We start from the raw sequence: 18,229 nt of genomic DNA on the forward strand, positions 1-18,229 counted from the left end.
CCGGCCACCCTACAATGCTCAGCCTCAGACAAGTCATTGCTCCTGTGAAGATTCATGCACAATGTCACCCCTGGCTGGATGTGACCCAACATCAACCTCGGGAGGGCAGTGGGGCTGAGTGTTTAAATATCCCGTAACACAGCTGGGAAAGTGTGGTCTGCATGTGGGAAGCTCTGTGTGTGTGTTCCAGTGATTACAAGGAAGTGGCAGCCCCGGGTGTACAGGGCTTGAAGCTGCTAGTTCCACTGAGCCCTGCACTGTGCAAGCACCGCTGGCTCACCTCACCCCTGAAAGGCAGAAGGAGGAAATATTTGCATCTGTTTCGTAGGTGGGTTGTGAGGGGTCGAAGGAAATCATATGAGAACATTTTAAAAATTCAAAATGTAAGTTTTTTTTATTTGCTAGATTTTAGTCCCTTCAGAACGCCATAGCAAAATACCTTATGACAGGGCATTTATAAACAACGCAAATTTATTGCTCACAGTTCTGGGTGCTGGGACGTTTTAGACCAAGTTGCCAGCAGAGGGAAGACTGAGATAGGGCCGCCCTGTTTACTAGGTTGTGGCTTTGCTGTGTTCTCACACGGGAGAGACAACACACCAGCTCCCTCCACTGTAGTGGACTGGCATCTCATCCACGTGACCAGGACGCCTATCTCAAAACTATCAGTCACATTGGGAGTTAGGCTTCCAAAATATGAACATCTGGACCACAGCGTCTTGCCTCTATTTCATAACTGGAGTATTTAGAACGAGAAGAACAGGTCGACTGGTTAGGGCCTTAGAGGAACATCCCTTGATGAAGGAGGACGTGTCTAGGTGTAATCATGGGGATGGATGGATACCGCCCTCCTTGAAGTGGAACAGAAAGGGAGGCTTGAGGAAGAGGTGAGGTATGCAGAGGGCAGGATTATACGGGGCGTGCTTACGCTTAATTAATTAATTTAAATTTCTCAGGAAAATAAAAGGTAGTGCTGCTCCTTAGAGGTTTAGTCCTGCTCGCTAGAGGTTACTCCAGAGTCAAAGGCTCCTGAGGGGTCTGTGGAAGCTGTAAGGTAGTGAGCTACCAGGTGGCCGTGTGTGGGCTGTTCAGGCTGTCTGTCGGCCGATCGGGAACCCACGTGCGGGGCTGAACAGGTTTGCAGAGCCACAGCAGGTAGGCGAAACCCATGTCCTCTCCTTGCCTCCCTGTCTTCAGCCTTCCCTGTCTTCTTTCCCCTAACTGACCATAATGCAGTCTAAGGCATTAGTCTTATTACTTGTATTTATTGAGTTCAATATTGCTTTAAAAGCTCCAGAGTTGACTCCTTTGCCTTTTCATCTTTCAAAAAAGAAATTCTTAGTAAAAAGTGTTTTCATTTCCACATGGCCGATAATTATTTTTTAGTAGCTCCTCGATGGCTCTTGTAGGAGCGGGGACGCTCCCTACTCCGAGGCCGTTCCTATAATGTGTAAAATATGGGACTTTAATGGTTCTCCTTCCCTAGTCGTTTATTACATCGAGTGTCACATTCGATTTTTATTTCCCATGACACGTTTTAGTGAGGCAAACATCTCTCTTTTGACCATCTTTCTCATGATGCTGAAGGTGTCTAATAGCCGGAGTCCTCAGAGTTTGGCCTCCAGTCTCTCCGACAACTACTGCTTTCTTATGAAGAGGGTTCAGGCACGGCTGCTGCCTCCCCCTCCTTCTCCAGCTCTCGGTACGCATCGAGTAGCTGTGATTATTCTCATCAATAATGGATTTCTTTAAATTATTGCTCCGGTCCTCATGCTGTAATTTAATTTGTCCTCATTCTGATGACCAGGCCCTCGCCACTTCTTTATTTATTATGAATACCCGACTCAAGCATCTTTCTGTTTTTTTTTTTTTTTTTATTCTTCCGGGAATAATCAGGACCACATCTCTATCCTTGGCCTACAACAACTGAAGGATTAACCTGCTGCCATTTCTCCATTTATTGATGTCTGAGCCAAGAGGATCATTTCTGAAGTTGAGTTTGAATATTTGGCTTTGCTGTTTGGAGTTAATTTACGACTTGTCTAACTGACTTATTACCTTTCTGCTGGCCTAGAATTGTTTTGGTTTGCAAAAAGGCAAGGCATTATAAAAGCATAGAATGGTCCCAGACCTTCAAAAGTTATCTGTAAATTATTTCATGTGATTTTAAATATCAGCTATAAAGTCAAGCTGCTATCTGGTATTGTTATTAATAAGTAAATATATTCTTCCAACCAGGCAAATCTGGTTGTTGATTTTGTTGAGCTACTGGAATATTTGTTGAATTCCACATTAATACAGGAAATAATTCAAGACATTAATTATATGGATTTTTGAACTATCTAAACCAGATATGTAGAAATATTTACTCAGTTTAATCCATAATTCTCCATCAGGATAGTGTTAACAGGAAACTTATTTAGCATCAGAATGAAGACTCCAGGCAAGGCTGTTTGTCACTGCAAAGTGTTTAGTCTACTATGTCCATAAACCTTCCAAGACTTCGCAGATTCATTTGTTGATGACGACAATATGCCTTTACCTGGCACAGTCCTCCAGATGCCAAGTAATCCTCCTGACTCTGAGGGGATTCCTGTTTGTTACCTTTCTATCCATTGCTTCTTGTCACTGTGGTTGAGCGTCCGTGCAAGCACACAGTAAGCACCTCACCTCATGCTTCTTTAATTTTAATGGCCACCAACGTAGGTCTCTGCCTCCCCAGATCTCTATTCTCTGGAACTTTGCTATGATCTGGACCCCACCTCCAAAGCTAGCTCTGCTCTTCTCTTCTTGGACTCTGTCTCCTGCCCTGTAACTTTCATTCTCCCTTTCTAGAGGAATCTTATGTGTCCCATGGACTTCCATGGCCATTGGCACATTTAAGCTATTCATGAATGTGCGCTTTGAATCTCTTGACCCTCTTCTAAGGCCCAGAAAGATGTCTCTTGCTATGTAATAATAAAATTAGCATTTACAGGGAAGTTATTGTAGAGCATGCAGTGTATTGAGTGTCCCAAGCATGTGAATTCATTTATAACCCTCTAGGGTAGTTTTTTATTTGGTTGGTTGGTTGGTTGGCTTTATGTGTATTTGTTTCTAGACGGGGTTGTTCTGTGTAGTTCTAGCTGCTCTGGCATTTGCTTCGTAGACCAGGCTGGCCTTGGACTCTAAGAGATCTGCCTACCTGTTCTTTTCTAATTCTAAACTTAAAGGCTGGTGCCACCACTGCCCAACTGTTTATTTTTAAGCACTGGATTTCACTCAATCTCAGTTGATACGATCCAGAAATTCCACTTAAGAGCATGGACTGAAGCATGGATATGTTCATAGCAGCACAGCACACAATAACTAACATGCAGAGATCACCCCAACATGTGCGTAGCAGTGCAGCACACAATACCTAACATGCAGAGATCACCCCAACATGTGCATAGCAGCGCAGCACACAATAACTAGCATGCAGAGACCACCCCAACATGTGCATAGCAGCGCAGCACACAGTAACTAGCATGTAGAGACCCCCCCCCAACATGTGCATAGCAGCGCAGCACACAATAACTAACATGCAGAGACCCCCCAACATGTGCATAGCAGCGCAGCACACAATAACTAACATGTAGAAACCACCCCAACATGTGCATAGCAGCGCAGCACACAATAACTAACATGCAGAGACTCCCCCAACATATGCATAGCAGCGCAGCACACAATAACTAACATGTAGAGACCACCTCAACATGTGCATAGCAGTGCAGCACACAATAACTAACATGCAGAGACCCCCCCCAACATATGCATAGCAGTGCAGCACACAATAACTAACATGTAGAGACCACCTCAACATGTGCATAGCAGCGCAGCACACAATAACTAACATGCAGAGACCACCCCAACATGTGCATAGCAGCGCAGCACACAATAACTAAAATGCAGAGACCACCTCAACATGTGCACAGCAGTGCAGCACACAATACCTAAGAGGCAGAGACCCCCCCAACATGTGCATAGCAGCGCAGCACACAATAACTAACATGCAGAGACCACCTCAACATGTGCATAGCAGCACAGCACACAATACCTAAGAGGCAGAGACCACCCCAATGTCCATCAGCAAGTGACTAACAACAGCATCAATGTTAGGCCATCTTTAAAAAAGACATGCTAATAACACACGTCAACCTTGAAGATATACTCAGGGAAATAAGGCAGTTACAATGCAATAAATATCATACAATTTCAGCTTTATGTGATATCTAAGCAGTTCCAGGCTACAGGGACAGAATAAGGAGGGCTGGTTGGTGGACACAGAGTTCTTCTTGGGGACGATAAGAAGTCCTGGAGATGGAGAGTGGGAACAGTTGTTAGCAAGTGGGCACACTTCAGGCTACTGATTGCACACTGAAAATTGTTAAGAGGATAAATGTTGGAGTCTGGAGAGAGGGTTCATCAATTCAGAACACTGCTCTTCCAGAAAACCTTGGTTTGACTCACAGCACCCAAATGACAGCACATGACAAACCATGACTTCAGCCCCAGGGATCCAATGTCCTTTCTGCCCACAGAGGGCAGCACTCATGAGTGTGGTGCAAAGACATACACGCAGGTACACTTAACATATAAAATAAAAAGAAATATTTTAAAAGGGAGATGTATTGTGAGAGGTGCACAGTAATAGAAATGAAAATTTAAAAGATCCCAGGAATATATTGCAAACATAAAGTAGTAAAATAAATTTAAAATGCATCACAGAATATATTTTCACTGGGCTGTATGATGCTGGTCGGGTGGTCAAGAGGGTATACAGCTCTTTCAGAGGATGCGGTATTGATTCCCATCACCCATGTCGAGGGGGCTCAAAACTACTTGTAGCTCCAGCCCCAAGGGACTATACTTCCTGGCTTCCATAGGTACCTGCATTCATATGCATATAACCACATACACATGTGTATACAAAATTAAAAATAAAATAAAATTTTAAAATAATACAAATATATCATTTTCTGCACTGCTAGGAAAAAGAATGAAGAAAATTAAATAACAGGGCATTGATTTATTCATGAATTCATATATATAAAACCTGAATTCCCTGGGTAAATTGTTTGGAGTTTGTGGAAGACTATGCAGATGACATTTAATCATTTCTGCTTCCTTCTCTCCTCTGAGCTCCTCTGAGCATCTCCCTCTAACCCAGGAGAAATAATCCTTCCTTCAAGCTTCTGTGAGACAATCTGGTACGCCTGTCATTTTCTTTCCCCCCAAAACTTAAGATTTTGATCATACAATGCACTTGACCCAGTAAAAATGACAAATTATAGCTTCTAGAGATGTAGCTCAGTTGGTAAAATGCTTTCTAGCACTCAGAAAGCCCTGGACCAATATCAAATAAACTGGGTGTGGTAGTGTACACCTGCACGCAAGCCTAGCGCTCAAGAGCATCCTCTGCAACATAGTAAGTTTGAGGCCAGCATGGGCTACATGAGATCCTGTCCTCCTCTAAAATGACCCACTACACAAACTTTTGATCAGCTGGGCATGGTGGCGCATGCCTTGGATTGCAACCCTCAGGAGCTAGAGGCAGGTGGATCTCTGTGAGTTCTGTACACAGTGAGCTCCAGGACAGCCAGGGCTGCACAGTGAGACCTTGTCTCAAAGCACAAACACAAACATGAAACAAAGCCCTATGATCACATGAGTGCCTGCAGAGACATAAACAACTACGTATGCTATGTGTGACTGCAGTCTGACCAATAGCAGCTGACAAACAGCTCAGAGAAGTTAAAATGTAGGTCTTGAAACTTCTGTCTGCATACGCTTGAGGTGAACATATTTTTCCTGATTGCTTTTGCTAAGTAAAGCTGGACATTATAAAACATACCAATCCAGAATGTCTCCTAACAAAAAGGCCATGATAGTAGAAAGGGATTAGAACACCTAGAAGAGAGAAAAAACATGGTTGGCAATATATATGTATGTATATGTGTATTTATGAATATATACATATATTAGCTTCTATATATAGCATATATAGTATAATAGATAATAGGTCATATGCCATATATTATATATAATTATATATTATATTTATATGTATTCTATATATTATACATATATAATTATAGATTATATAATATGTATATAATACATATATGTACATGCAGAAAAAATACTACCCAAGACAATTATATTAAGCAAAGGACATAAAGAAATCTAAATAAAGATAAGATTGTTATATTAATTGAAATTGGTAAAATGATGGTACTGGGAAATTGATGAGTTAATATAGTATGTCACAACCAAAATAACCACGAAAAATCTAGAGTCATATTCCAAAACTTCTAAAAATTTAAAACACGTCCAACTAGCCTATAGAACAGCAATAAGAAACCCAGAAAGAAATAATGATATAAAAATACCAGAGAGAACAAGCAGAAAACGGCAACAAAAGTGAAGTGAGTGGCTGGAGATGGCTCAGCCAGTGAGAGCACGCGCTGCTCTTGGAGGGGACCTGTGTTCAGTCCACAGCACCACATCTGTCAGGGGCTCACCAGCTCCGGTAACTCCAGCTCTCGGGAACCCGGCCCCCACTCTGGCTCTCACAGGCATCTGCACTCAACAATCACAAACTCACACACAGGCATTTATATATCATTAAAACTAAAAGAAAATCCTTAAAAAGCAAAATAAGATGGAAAGACAATTTTAACATATAAGTAGTTATAATAAATGTATACGGTCTAAATTTAGCAATTAAAAGATGGAAATTGGCAAAATAAAATAAAAACCATGACTCAACCCTGTGTGTTCTCTGAGAAATATAGTTCAAATATTAAGTAGGGTAGAAAGTGGAAAGGTATACCATATAAATCATGCAAATATCAATAAAAAGAAGAAGAGTTATGTTAAGATTGGAAAACTCAATTTCAGCAAAAGTAAATTACCCCAAGCAGGAAGCAATGGTGTGTAATGCTGAAAGGGTCAACTCCCTCTCCCAAAATATTTTTCAGAAAACAAAATTATAAAAGGAATTACTACCAAGTCATTTTCTGAAGCTAAACTTTTCCTGATATCAAAATATAAAAGACACCAAAAAGCAAAAAATAAAAGCCCTGTAGACAGATATTTTTCATTAATATAGATATAAAATCTTTAGCAAAATAGTAGTAAATAGAACTTAGCAGCTCATAAGAATTATGTGTCTTTGCTAAGTATGATTTATTTTATGAATTTGAAGCTGGTTCAGTATTTGAAAAACAATCAGAACAATTCATCATACTAACAGCCTAAAGAGAGGACTCACATAAACATATCAATTATAGAGAAAGCATTGGGCACAATTCAACACTTCTTGCTGATAACAGGTCTCAACAAGGAGAAGAATAGACTAGACTGGACTAAACCAGAATAGAATGGAAGTTTCCCAACTTTATAAAGAGTATCTACAAAAAAAAAAAAAAAAAAAAAAAAAAAAAAAAAAAAAGCACCCTGGAGGCTAGAGAGAGAGAGCTTAGCATGAAGAGCATTTGCTGTTCTTCCAAAGGACCTGAACTTGGTTCTGGCACCCAGGCTTGGTGCTTCACAACTGCTTGTATTTCCAGTGTCTGACAATCCAATATCTTCTTCTGGCCTTTAAGGCATACCCACAAAAGTGGCAAGCATGCGCGCGCGCGTGCACACACACACACACACACACATATACACACATACATACACACACACTAAAAGGTGAGACTAAAAAAAAAAACACCTTAGGTAAAACTGAATAGAATGTTAAAAGGTTGGATACCTTCTCCTGAGGCAGGGAACAAATGACTAAGTTTTTCTACCACCACACATGATCAACACAATATCGGGATGTTCAACTAGTGCCAAAAGCAAGAAAAGGAAATAAGGTTTTGAAAAGAAGTAAAAGCATCTCCCTTTTCAGAGAACATGACTGTTCTCAAGAATAATAGAAAACTCAAGAATAATGTTTAAAATCCTCATAAAGTAAAAGGCAATTTTACCAAGATTGCAGGATATAAGATAAATATACAAAAGCCATCTGTAGCTCTCCATTGGCAGTGGACACATGGGCACTGAAATTAAGTGCGTGATATCATTTATAATTGTTAAAAACAAAAATAGATATGAGGTATAAATCTAACAAACATGAATAGGACATTGGTGGCATCTATTAAACTTTGAAAAAAAACTAGTGAATGGAGAAACCTAATATAGTCAAGGAACACATGGCTTTAGTTTAATAGTTATCAAACTCACAGAGAGACTTTTAATAATCTATTTTAAAAACTTTCTGGAAAGGCAAGAAACTGGGATAGCTGGAACAACTTTGAAAGGGGAGAAAATGGCAAGAAAGCAATTTCAAAACTCTGCACAGTTACAACAAAGAAGGCAGCAGCATTGGGGGTGGGGTCACTCACTGTGTGTAAGACAGGAAAAGGAGGCAGCATTGGGGGTGGGGTCGCTCACTGTGTGGAAGACAGGACAGAATGGACAGCCACAAGAATACACCATACTGATCTGTGCTGTTTCTAAAGATAGAATCTCACTGTGAGTCTTAGGCTGGCTTTGAACACATGATTCTTCTGCCACAGTCTCCCAAGTGCTGAGAAACAGGTTGTCTTTGCTAGGGTTTTACCACTGTGAAGAGATACCATGAACAAGGGAACTTTTCTAACATTTAATCGGGGCTGGCTTATAAGTTCAGAGATTCAGTCCATCAAGGTGGGAACATCCTAGGGTCCAGGCAGATGTGGGGCTGGGTTAGCTGAGAGTTTCACTTCTTGTGTGGAAGTCAGCTAGAAGACCCAGGCAGCAAGGATGAAGTTCTTAAAGGCCACGCCCACAGTGACACATCTACTCCAACAAGGTCACACCTCCTCATAGTACCACTCCCTGAGCCAAGCATATACAAACCATCACACAGTGTGTACACTACAGCTTCAAATGATGGATGACTAGCGTGCAAAGCATCCAGTGAATAAGGGCTAGCCTTGTCTGTGGACGCTGCTGCAGCAAGCAGGCATGCATGAACAAAACACACCCTGACTTAGCCCTTATATGCAAATTACTTCAAAAGGGATCACAGACATAAATGTAAAATGCAAAACTCTTAAGACTTACAAATACACCTAGGATAGAAATCTTTAAGACTTAGAGGCAGAAAAGACGTATTTGACTCAGTCAATAGCATAATCTGTGAAAGTAAAAAAAAAAAATTGATTTCATTAAAATTTAAGCTTTTTCCCCCCTTGAATAACCTTGTTAAAGAAATTGAAAAGCAAGCTACAAACTGGAAGAAAATATCTGCAAACCAGATACCAAACAGAAGATTACTATCTAGCATATGTTGAGAACTCTCAAAACATTACAATAAAAGTAAAATAAAATAAAAAGAAACAAGAAATTATCTAGCTGTATAAGTATGGGCAAAAGAAAAAAGAGATAGTTTATAAAAGAAAATACATAAAATATAAAAGATGTTACATATCATTAGCCACTAGGGAAATGAAGTTTCTTACTACATTGCAATAGCAGTACAAACTTAACACGATGGCAAATATTTTAGAAAGTGGCAATAGCCCACACTGGTGATGCCACAATGACATGAAACCTCTCATAGTCAAGGGTTGCATTTCTGGATATTAAGCCCCACAAAAACAGCACTTACACAAGAACAGCACTTACACAAAAATTGTATGTAAATGTTGATGGAAATATCAGTTTTAGATACAAACTGGAACCAACATAGATGCCCATTAACTGGCAAATAGTTTTTTATTTACATTGTAAATTATATTCTGAACAATGAGAATAAAATACTCACAGGAGCAACAAGGAATGCAATGTGTGGAGCAGAGTCTGAAGTAAAGACCATCCAGCGAGTGCCCTACCTGGGGATTCATCTTATAAACAGTCACCAAACCCTGACACTACAACGAGTGTACCAAAAGGAAGCGTGTACCAAAAGGAGCATGCCATGGCTGTCTCCAGAGGGGCCCTGCCAGAGCCTTACAAATACAGAGGCAGAAACTAGCAACCAACTATTGGACTGAGCTTGGGGTCCCAACGGAGGATCTGGAGGGTGGTCCAGAGGGGTATATAGCCTCATGGGAAGAACAATGACTTCTGATACCCAGACACCCCAAGACTCCCAGGGACTGAACCATCAACCAAGGGGTACACATGGTTACAGCCAAAATGTGGCAGAGGAATGCCTTGTTGGGCATCAGTGGGAGGAGTGGTCCTTGGTCAGGTAAAGGCTCAATAGATGCCCCAACAAAGGGAAACGGATGGGGGAGGGGGGATGTGGGAGGTGGGAGGTGGGAGTGTGTCAGGTAGAAGGGCATATACATGGAGGCAGGGGTGGGAGGAGGGGTAGGGAATCGTTGGGGAGGGGGCCTTTTGGGAGGGGGAATATTGGGAAAGGTTTTACCATTGGGAATGTGAATGAAGAAGATACTCAAAAAAAAAAAAGATTAACACTGTCAAAAGGACAACACAGCAATCAACAAATTGGGAACAGATCTTCACCAACCCTACATCCAATAGAGGGCTAATATCCAATATGTACAAAGAACTCAAGAAGTTAGACCCCAGGGAACCAAATAACCCTATTAAAAATGGGGTACAGATCTAAACAAAGAATTTTCACCTGAAGAAATTTGGATGGCTGAGAAGCACCTTAAGAAATGCTCAACATCATTAGTCATTAGAGAAATGCAAATCAAAACAACCCTGAGTTTCACCTCACACCAGTCAGAATGGCTAAGGTTAAAAACTCAGGAGACAGCAGGTGTTGGTGAGGATGTGGAGAAAGAGGAACACTCTTCCACTGCTAGTGGGATTGTAAGATGGTACAACCACTATGGAAATCAGTCTGGCGGTTCCTCAGAAAACTGGACATGGTACTTCTGGAGGACCCTGCTATAACTCTCCTGGGTATATATCCAGAGGATTCCCCAGCTTGCAATAAGGACACATGCTCCACTATGTTCATAGCAGCCCTATTTATAATAGCCAGAAGCTGGAAAGAACCCAGATGCCCCTCAGTGGAGGAATGGATACAGAAAATGTGGTATATTTACACAATGGAATAGTACTCAGCAATTAAAAACAATGAATTCATGAATTTTTTTAGGCAAATGGCTGGAACTAGAAAATATCATCCTAAGCGAGGTAACCCAATTGCAAAAGAATACACATGGAATGCAATCATTGGTAAGTGGATATTAATTAGCCCAGAAGCTCTGAATACTGAAGACACAATTAGCATATCAAATGATTCCTGTGAAGAAGGAAGAAGAGGGCCCTGATCCTGGAAAGGCTTGATCCAGCATTGTAGGGGAGTACCGGGACAGAGAAAAGGGGGGGGGGGGAGGGAATGATTGGAGAATGGATGGAGAGAAGAGGACTTATGGGACATATGGGTGGGGGGAACTGGGAAAGGGGAAAGCATTTGGAATGTAAACAAAGAATAGAGAATATATATTAATATATTATATATTATATATAATATTATATATTATATGTATATATATATACACACAAAAAGGAATAACAACTTCAAAAGAAGAAATACCTAGCCTTCATTTGAGAACTCTAAACCTGAGTTGTAATAATGTAACAAAATATTTCCCAAACCTTATTATAATTCTATATTCTCAACCTCTCTAGTTTCAGTTAAATCTTATTAAGCATTTATAATCATACCTACAAAAAAAGATTTAAAAAAAAAAAAGAGAGAAAATAAAAGGAGCAAAGAACTGATAAATGCTCCACCAGAGGATCTCAGATGAGTTACTCTGAGAGAAAAAGTCCATTCCAAAGTTGCAGAGGGCAGAGCCATGATGTTCTAGAATCGGTGGGATTTGGGAAATGGAGGACAGATTTTTGGTTGCCAGGGATGATGGAAGGGCTGGGGACACAAAGCACTGGATTTGGCTTAGAAAGTGAAACCTGAGGGACTGTGTACCAACAGAAATGGTCTCTATACCAATTGCATCAATATCCTAGTAAAGGACATATAGAGCTCATCTCTTGTTATTTCTTAAAACCTATGTGCCTGTGGAAATAAACTAATAAATTCATCAAAAAGATGTACATTTTATAGGTGAGAGACTAGAGAATCTCTGTGTGTGTGTGTGTGTGAGTTTCTCTCTCTCTCTCTCTCTCTCTCTCTCTCTCTCTCTCTCTCTCTCTCTCCTGACCTGGTCATGTGTCTGTGTGTCTGTTGGAACACATCTTTCTGGTCTGGTCACAGTCCATTTTCATGGTATTTTTCAATAAGTCCACCAGGCATTCCCTGATTTTTCTTTTCTTGTTTTCTCTCCCCTTCCTCATTTCCCTTTCCACTCTCTCCTTTGCTTCTCCTTCTTCTTTCTGAACAATTTGGTCCAAATGCTGAAAGATGAGGTGGAACAGAGAGATGTTCTGAACCTAAGGTGATAAAGAAAGTAGTGTCTGACCGGACAGTGGTGGCACACACCTTTAATCCCAGCACTTGGGAGGCAGAGGCAGGCAGATTTCTGAGTTCGAGGCCAGCCTGGTCTACAGAGTGAGTTCCAGGACAGCCAGAGCTACACAGAGAAACCCTGTATCAGGAAAAAAAGAAAGAAAAGAAAAGAAAGTTGTGTCTGAGAAGACTGCTCATTCTCAGGACACTCAGACCCACAGCAGGGTGCGAAGTCCCCAGAAGGTCTTAGAGATGGACAAGGAGGTCCCCTGCAGAGCAGGGAGCAGCAGACTTGCCATATCATGAGAGTAATCAGGAATTTACAGTGGAGGAGAATAGACTTGGGGCAAGTTAGAATCCACACTGGTATTGGTTTGGAATTGGTGGTATTAATACAAACTCATGGTTTTCAAGGTACACAAATTCACTTAGAATAAATAAAGATATGTGTGTGCATTTGTGAACTGGAAGATGGGTCAGTTGGTAAAATGCCTGCTGTACAAAGTAAGAACTTGAGTTTGACTCTCAGAGCTCATTTTTAAAAAGCCAGGTGTGATGGGCCACCTTGGAATCCATCAAAGGGGAAGCAGTGATGACCGCATCCCTGGACCCAGGGGGCAGCCATTCCGCATCCCTGCAGAGCTTCAGGCCAGTGAGAGACCTTGTCTCAGAAACAAAGTACACGCCGCCTTGGTTTGGCCCCTGATTTACATACGTATGTCACACATGTCCCCCTGAACACAAGTGCATTTCCACACATACAGACACATGACAAAACAAACACGCATTTATGAGTGTAGTTATGAGTGCACACATATATACACAAATGTGGCCTCAAGCTCCACCCACCGAGAGCTTGGGTAGGGGTCATCGCAGTCACGTGAGTTCACGTGGGTCTCAGTTTGGCTTCTAAACATTATTCCACTGAAATCAAGTAGTGCTCTTTGGAGAAATGTCTGATCTCAGAGCTGAGAAGATGCCTCCCTAGTGCTGAAGTGAGGGAACGCTAAGAAAATGACAGAAACATTTTTAGGGGACTCAAAAATCAGCTCAAACAAGTTCTCTTGGCTAGATCTAGAAGTTTAAGTATATAAGTAAATATGGCTAAGAAGGCATTATAACCAATTGACTACAGAAGTCCTACATCCATTCTAATCTAAGTTAATGAATAAGCTGAAAGATTGATGAGGGGTGACAGATTTGCTTATCAATAACACAAGGGAAAAGAATAACTTTAAACTGAAGAAAACTGTCAGGCACCTCTTTAATCAAGTGATCAAAGCAAACGTCACCAGGAACAAGAGAAACTGAAATCGTGCGCCACCTGATAAGATGTCAGCGTAAGAACGTCATGTGGCTGCTTTGATTTCCCACCAAGATGCGTAACCTGGGTCTCATCACAAGGAAGTGTCAGACAGATCCAGTTTGAGGGTCATGTGACAAAATAACTGTCCTGTACTTTTCAAAAGTCAGAGACGCGAAGAACTGCTGCTATCTGAAGGGAGCTTGGGAGCCCTGACAGCGATCACAGCCTACAATTCAGAACTGACTCTCTTGCTAGGCGAGCGGGATGGACCGTTTGGCAAATGTAGCTGGACTGTGGGGATTTGATGGCAGTTTTGTATCTATCCAATGTCCCAACTTTGTGGCTTTATTTTGGTAAAGGAAACCATCTTATTAGGGTTGGCTTACAGTTTTAGAGGTTCAGTCCATTATCATCATGGCGGGAAGCATGGCAGCATCCAGGCAGACATGGCCGAGAGAGTTTTACACCTGATCAGGAGGCAGCCAGGAGGATACTGTCTTCCACCGGCAGCCAGGAGCAGGGTCTCGCTTCCACAGTGGGCAGAGTTTGAGGCCTAGGAAACCTCAAAGCCCTCCTACACAGTGACACACTTCTTTCAACTAGGCCACACCTCCTAGCGGTGCCATGTCCCATGGGTCAAACATATTCAAACCACCCACACTATCTGTAGAGAACAGCTATTGAGGAACTGAGACATAATGGGTTATAAGGACAGAAAGTTGTTTAGATATGGGCAGGTGGGATTTTTTTTAAAAAACAACATTAATTGAAGGGCCATGTTGTTGCTCGAATGAGAAATGCCCTTGTAAGGTCCCCAGATGGTGGGGCTGTTTGGAGAGATTCTGAAGCCTGGAGGCGGAGCCTTGCTGAGGGGGACATCCCTGGGGTTAGCTTTTAGCCCGGCCCCACTTCGCATTCTCTCTGTGATTTTCTGCTTCCTGTGTGCATATGGAATGTGATTGGCATCTTCCTCCTCCAGCTGCTGTTCCATCCGTATTATGATGGACTCCATCCCTCCAAAACTGAAAAGGAAACTCTTTATTCCTTGAGTTGCTCTTGTCACAGCTGTTGTTGTTGGTTTGGTTTTTGGTGTTTTTAGGAGGGGGTTGTTTTGTTTTTGTTTTCTTTTTTTGTTTTGTTTGTTTTTATCACAGCAATAGAAAAATAACTAACAAGTGCTACTTGCCAAATCTTGTCCAGCACAGGGTTTTGAAAATGTCAGGTCTCTTGAGTGGAGAGTGAGTTGAAAAGATCTAATATCAAGACGCCCTTGGCATCCTGCAGTTCCCAAGATGAACACACTTTGCATTTTCCACACATCACTACCGAAGACTTTCATGATGCCTCTCTGAACAGGGCTCAGTGGCAGGACCTTAAGTTTTTTACTTATGTGCTGTTTAGCTCCGGAAGTTCTCACAAGAATCAGGCACAACTCTAATTCTACACAGAGACATAGACATCCAAGGAGACCCTTGAAGGAAGCAAGGATCTAGGTGGGACTCACTCCTCACTTGGAATGCTTTGAATTCCTGAAGGTAAAACCTGGAACCTTCATTAGCATGGGATCCCAAATTACACATATTTTAGAGGAAAGTTTGGAAGGGTGTGAGGAATGCTTAGAAAACCTTTCTTAATAAATCATTTTGACAAGGTAAGGATACTAAATGGTTGGTTCAAAATGTATATGTTGAAAAAAATGTATGTTGTTGTCTTATACTTTTCAGTTCATTGACAAGTGCAATGTAAGCCTGCCCTTAACTCTGATGTGGCTCCCTCTGTGTCTGACCACAGATCTTTGAACACACAGTAAGCAAAGAAACCGTCTATGTTACAGTAATTAAAGAGCCTTTTTGTTTCGTGAATAAGCGTCAGACTCCAGCCCAAACACAAATAGTGGCCATTCTCTACCAATACTGTTAGGTCATTTATTTTGTTAAATTTTTGGATATGTTGAAGGGATTCTAGTTATAACTTCTCACTACATATTTCAAAAGGTTTTAGAAATCGTAAACATAACACACAATGAACAGAGATGAGGAAACAATCCCATTCCTCAGGGGGTGGATTCCCTGGGTGTGTCTATAGTTCCCTTTTCTCCCATCAGATATTAGAGCTCTAAAAGTCTGTGACCACAGTGGTAGCAAATGTATGCAAGCACACGTGCTTCTCGTGGAGACCATTTTCTGTACTTTGGAGAGCAATTTCTGTGGGTCCAATTCTTGAATCCCCAAGATCAAAGCATGTCTTTGAATCTTCAGTGTGGTGGCTCGGAACGAGGTGGGGCACTTAGAAGACGGCTCAGTCAATAAATTGCCTGCTACAGAAACCTGGGCTCTCTGTTCAGATCTCCAAGAGTCTCAGAACCACAGAGGATGGAGGATGCCAAGGAAACAGGGCCGTCTATAGCCACATGATCAAAGTTTGTGTGAACTCAGAGGCTGAAGCAGCATTCACAGGGCTGTGAAGGGTCTACACCGGATGGGATCCTAAAGTCCAAAGGTGATGGGAACGTGTTCCGTGCTCCCCGGAGTCTCACTGGAGAAACACATGACTCTTCGGGGTAGGCCTCATGCCCAGATGGGCAACAGAAATGGCAGTTCTGGAGGTTCCACATCTCATAATGACATCTCGGGTCTCTCTGCTCCGCCTCAGGGTCCTGCATCATGAGTTCCATGCAGTTTAACAAGGGCCCAGGCTATGGGGTCTTGGCAGAGGTCAAGAACTGACTCCTATCCAAATGTGACTCTCAAAGGCCCTGGTCCTCACTTCCAGAAAGGTCTGAAAGATGGGGTTATCCTAAGCACACTCATGAACCAGCTGCTGCCAGGCTCCGTATCCAAGATCAACTGTTCTATGCAGAGCTGGTAGTAGCTAGAAAAACTCTCCAACTTCACCAAGGCCATAGTCAGCTATGGCATGAACCCTGTGGACCTGTTGAAAGCCAGTGACCTGGCTGGGAGTGAGAACATGATGCAGGCTCAAGTGTCTCTGTTGTGCTGGTGGGAGGAGACAAGACCAAGGGGCTGCAGAGTGGTGTGGACATCTGGGCCAAATACTCGGAGAAACAAGAGAGAAACTTTAATGATGCCACCATGATGGCCATGAAGGCCAGCCACAGTGTCGTCGGGCTGCAGATGGGCACCAACAAATGTGCCAGTCAATCTGGCATGGCAGCCTACAGTACCAGGTGACATCTCTATGACTCTAAGAACCACATCCTGCCTCCCATGGGCCACTGCACCACCAGCCTCCAGATGGGTACCAGGAAGTGTGCCAGCTAGGTGGGCATGATGGCTCCAGGGACCTAGAGGTACATCTATGACACCAAGATGGGCACCGACAAGGGTGACAACTCTTCCATGTTCCTGAAGATGGGCTATGTGCAGGGCACCAAGCAGAGCAGCCAGGTCTTCAGACTGGGACAGCTAATGTACAACCCTAAGTATTGCCCACAGGGTCCAGCAGCTGACCATGGAGGTGGTGTGACAGCCAGGGTCAGGGCCCTGAGTATCTGGCCTAGTGCCAGGAGGAAGCCAGCTACTGAGTACCCCATGGTGCCATGCCAGCTCCCGGCATCATCGCTGATGGTTCAGGGATTTTTCTGTCTTCTTTAGGTTGTCTTGTTTTTTGAAACTGGGCCTCACTTTGTAGCCTTCTTTGGCCTAGAACTCACTTCAATCCTCCTGCCTCACCTTCTAGAGTGCTGGGATGACAGGCCTGTGTAATCTATGCCCCCTTCCCACCCATCATGCTTTGCTTCATTCCCGGGATTGACCCACCAGGCAGGGAACATGGCCGTCCTTGAGGGGATAGTCAGGCTGTGGATTTCTCAGTGGGCTGTTGGAGATGCTGGCCCTAAAGAGTTTTCCCATTTCTTCACCTCTTCTGCATTGGTTTGTGGTTTATGAAACCATGGAAATTGCAGTTTCAACCAAAGATAACAAGGGGTTTTGTGTTTTGCTTGTTCTCTCCCAAAAGTATGGGGTCCACGAGGCCTTAAAATACTACAGCCATTATGGGGACTACAATTACTTTACCAAGACCCTCAGACCTTACCCTCTCATGTCCAGTGGGAAAACTGAGGCAAGCCAAACGAGATGACCACACCTGCCGTCCTCCCGGCTCCTCTGGGATGTGAAGGTCCCAGTTATCCATGTGTAAGCCTTGGGTAGCTGTGCTCATCCTTGCCAAAAGTGGGTGTGACCTATAGGGGTTCCTCCTCCTCCTTCTCCGCTGCCAGATAACTCGAGATTCCCTGTGTGGACCAAAACCAATTTAAAAAAAAAAACAAAAAAAACCTCCATTTCTAAGAAAGAAATTACCTCATTACTTTTTAAATTTGATTTTATTTACACACACACACACACACACACACACACAGAGAGAGAGAGAGAGAGAGAGAGAGAGAGAGAGAGAGAGAGAGAGAGAGAGAGAGAGACTATAGGTCTTTGGCTTCCAGTTTAGTGTTT

The 18,229-nt window shown here is 42.5% G+C and overlaps 1 pseudogene; it reads left to right on the top strand.

The window, feature by feature from the left end:
- Window positions 1-16,423: 16,423 nt before the first annotated feature.
- LOC127672067 (calponin-2-like) lies at window positions 16,424-17,304 on the top strand (annotated as a pseudogene).
- Window positions 17,305-18,229: the final 925 nt, after the last annotated feature.

This window comes from Apodemus sylvaticus, chromosome 21 (genome assembly GCF_947179515.1).
Source record: "Apodemus sylvaticus chromosome 21, mApoSyl1.1, whole genome shotgun sequence".
Taxonomy (NCBI): domain Eukaryota; kingdom Metazoa; phylum Chordata; class Mammalia; order Rodentia; family Muridae; genus Apodemus; species Apodemus sylvaticus.